The 3,865-nt window shown below is 38.5% G+C and overlaps 1 long non-coding RNA gene across 1 annotated transcript; it reads right to left on the bottom strand.

Moving 5' to 3' along the window:
- Positions 1 to 240: 240 nt before the first annotated feature.
- LOC108364484 (uncharacterized) lies at positions 241 to 1,285 on the bottom strand. Its single transcript, XR_001847764.1, has 2 exons — positions 1,177 to 1,285; positions 241 to 1,117 (listed from the first exon to the last, which is right to left on the bottom strand). It is a non-coding gene; the product is annotated as an uncharacterized LOC108364484 (long non-coding RNA).
- Positions 1,286 to 3,865: the final 2,580 nt, after the last annotated feature.

Genomic DNA, 3,865 nt, shown 5'->3' with positions numbered 1-3,865 from the left:
ATACCTCACAAGTGGTGTGGAAAATGCAAGAACAAATATAAATGGAATAATTTTCGAAATTATGAAATGGTTATTGGTACTTCCCATCTCAAAGGGGATGATTAATTTGAACGTTATTTAAGCTGCCTTTATGTAAGCGTTTTGGCTAGTCGATATCTTAAGTAAAGTTTCCAGTCGACAGAAATCGACCCGTGAAAAGGCAATTTCAGGAATTTTTTAATTTTCTTTTTTTTTTTGCTTGGGCGTCTTTTAAAGATGTGCCAAATTATATTGTCGCCTTAAATACAAAACAACAATTTCTTTAAGCCATCTTGTGCAGCAAATTGTTGATCTTATCCTCACGGCTACCGAAATCACCAACCTCAACGTAGTGATTAGCCTTCTTGCGCCAGCCTCGCGTTGATGTGTTGAGCTTGAATAGCAACAGGAAGTTGGGGGCTTTCTTGAAGTGAAGTGAATCAACGCACTGAATTTCGTGCGCTTCGCGAAATTTGCGTTCGATCACAAAGCAGAGATTGGGACACGCTTGACCATTCCACGTTTGTACATCAATTCACGAACTGATTTAAGATTTGGATAACCCCATATAGGGTTCGGCATACGTAGCATATTAATGGTTGCCTTGCTCAATTTGTTGAACACACCGTTTTAATGTGGCGGAGACAGAACTGTAAAACTACGCACTTTTTGTGCAACTTTGTTGATACCGCGGATGCGGATCACAAAAGCCAATTTGGATTTTTTAGGCCCGTCGAATTGGCCGCATTTCTTTGCCACACAGCGCTCCTCCATCTCACGGCGTCCATCACGGAGTTTTCTTGTTTGATATTTCTCAGCATGCACCAAGTTTTCACGTTTACGGAGTGCAATCACAGCAGAGCGCTTTAGTTTACATTTGATCAGGGTAGCAATTTGCTGACCTGCTCTTGCTGAACTGCAGCTTCGACTCGGGGACAGGAGGCAGCTTCCTGGAAGGTTGTCTGCCCTTTGCTTGCGGTTTCTTACCGGCCGTGATGGCAGTCCTCTTAACTTGTTACTTAGCACGTTGAAAAGGCGAAAAAAAGTTCGCCAAATGTTTGGAGCACATCGTAAATGAGCCACTCGATTTATAACATTTCTATAAACAATTTAATTAAATACTTTTTATACATAGATATGCTGCAACCATGCACTTACTTTCCCAAATTCCATTCTGCTTATCGGCATAATTTTCCAAATATGCCTGCTACTTCATTACTAATTACTCAATTTTCCAACTGCGCCTTCTTTGTTGGCTCGACATACCCTAAAAAGACATAAATTTACATTAAACAATAGAAATCGCAAAAATTAGCAAATAAAATACTCGCTTTGTTTTGTTTTGTTGTCAAATTTCTGAGAAATGTGAATTCACCACGATGCGATACAGAAAGAACAAGGACCAGGGATGTAATTTTAAGTAAACGTATTATTCAGGGGCAAGGCGCAGAGCGTTCGGGGCAGCAATATTAATTTGTATCAAATATAACATTAAACGGTGGTTCTAATACATTTTTTGATATTATTAACGAGAGTACATACATTATATGGTATTTCTTTCAAAAATTAATGTACTATATGAATCTTTTTTTTCAAATATTTCTTAAGTTTCTTTCATGAGTGCTGAAAAGCAACCATGCGTGTAAGAAATTGTGTGCTACCTAAAATTTCATCTCTGGAAACTTTATCCCCATAAAGGACTTCACCACAGTTTTTTTACTGGATATACTGAGGGTGCATGCCACTGCGTATGAGCGACACTTAAATGCTTACAGGCAATTGAATGTGGCGCATGTTTGCACTAAGTAAATGCCGACAAACACACAACATAATACATATTAATTTGTGTTAAACTACATTTTATAAACCAAACTATGTGGCACACAAGTGCTAGAGACATCTGTTGTGTCATGCAATATTTTGTGCAATGCCAGCAACAAAAACAACAGTCAACAGCTGATGTAGCATCTAAAATGCTCCACAAAATTTATATCATTATTATGCGACAATGTTGCATTGGTGTATTGCGGCTATGCGGGCAAAGGATGCAAGCCATCACGCGGCGCCTTAATGTTTCTACGTTTTTTCACTCGTGAATGGACAACAAAAACAAAGTGATACCGAGTGACACATTGCAACGAAACACACACACTCGCATAACCACTTGTGGGAACCATTTCTACGCCGTTATGTTGACAATCCGTTCTACATTTACTACTTCGGTATGTCCTTGTGTATTGCCTTGGTCATCAAATTATGGTCTGCTGCAACTTTCGCTCGACTCTAACATTCAATGAGCACATTGTATTACCACTTTCATTTTACATAGGTTGGTCATTTTGCTATTGCCCTTGCCGCTATGCATATTGTGTTTGCGTGTGTGTTTGCAGGTTCTTCATCCTTATCGTTTAGTTCAGTAGGCACCATCATCACCGCTGCGGCCACTTGGGCCGGCAAATTTATCTTCATCTCATGCGGCTTTGCACGCTTTTGCCGTTCATTATTCGCCATACAAACTTGTGGTTGTTGTTATTTTTAGTCATGACCACACAAACTTACTCAAATGCAACGCTAACTACCAACAACTCTGCAATTTCATACTTTCAAGAGTCAACTCAACTCAACTCGACTTCTAAGGCCACCGCATTTGATGTCAACGCCGTCGCTGAAGCTGTCCATATTTCGGCCTCCCTATAGAACTTTTCGTTTGCACTTTCATCTCCAGCCTGCAAATGTACATACATACACACATACAAACACTCTTACTGATATACAGTTAAATTGTCGCAACCACGGTTGCCACACACTTGGAGAAAATGTTACCAAAAATTTGAAAAAGATTACCATAAGTATTGAAAGCATTTTTTCTTTTGACATAAACAATGGGCGTTACTTACACCTTCGAGATTGTATTAAAGTTGCCTAGAAGTTTACATAGGTATATACTTACATGATTTCTGCACATGCCAAATCGATTAAATACACTTTTTGAAAAATCTTAAACTTAGGTGTCAAAGTTTATAATAACTTGATGTTGAATTTATAATATAAAGGGTATTTAAAAAATATAATGTACATTATTTGATGGCATCTCTCACGTTTGTTAATGGAGTCAATTGATTTGTCATGCACGTGTGAGTAACAACCTTTCATTCCCATATTTCATACAAAAAATATAAACAGTGCGCATTCTCATTTGATCATTCATAACTGTTTTATTTATCTTTGTTAGTAGCTAGTTTTTTTTTTTTTTCTGACCTTAGCTCCTTATGGCACATATCTTTGTACATATCGCCTATAACTCACAATTTCGTATGTATCCTCAAAAACAAATTCATTCCGTAAGAAATTTGCTACGTGTATGTAACTTTGCCGCATATATTGTAAAATATTTTAGGGTTTTTAGGCATTTAGTCTAAAAGATACCAAATGAGATCGGAAGTTACCAAATTACCAAAGGGAATAAAAGCTACCAATTTTTGTAACATTTTACCCAAGTGGCAACCGTGGTCGCAACGCCACTAAACTTCAGTGCAATTCAAGCTAACACAGTGCGCTTCAATTCCGTTTAGATCAGTTCAGTGCGGTCCGATGGCTAAACGACACGAAAAGACAAAAATAACAACAAACAGGACATTGAAAGCAGTGACGGCGGTTCATCGAGTTCTTTTCATTGCGTCCGAAACTGCAGTGCAAAGCTCACTTGACTGCTACCCTTCGCCTTTCCTCCAACCGACCTTTATGCCTGGCATTCAGCCTGGATTGTTCGACTGCTCGTACGGCTGCAGTGCATTCATAATTCTGCTTGAATTTATGTACACTAAACTGTTATTTACGATGCGCTTCT

Source organism: Rhagoletis zephyria, unplaced genomic scaffold (genome assembly GCF_001687245.7).
Source record: "Rhagoletis zephyria isolate East Lansing unplaced genomic scaffold, Rhagoletis_zephyria_1.1 Rzeph_scaffold_01570, whole genome shotgun sequence".
NCBI classification, from domain to species: Eukaryota; Metazoa; Arthropoda; class Insecta; order Diptera; family Tephritidae; genus Rhagoletis; species Rhagoletis zephyria.
The sequence above is the reverse complement of the archived record's forward strand: the minus strand, read 5'-3'. Positions and strand labels throughout refer to the sequence as shown.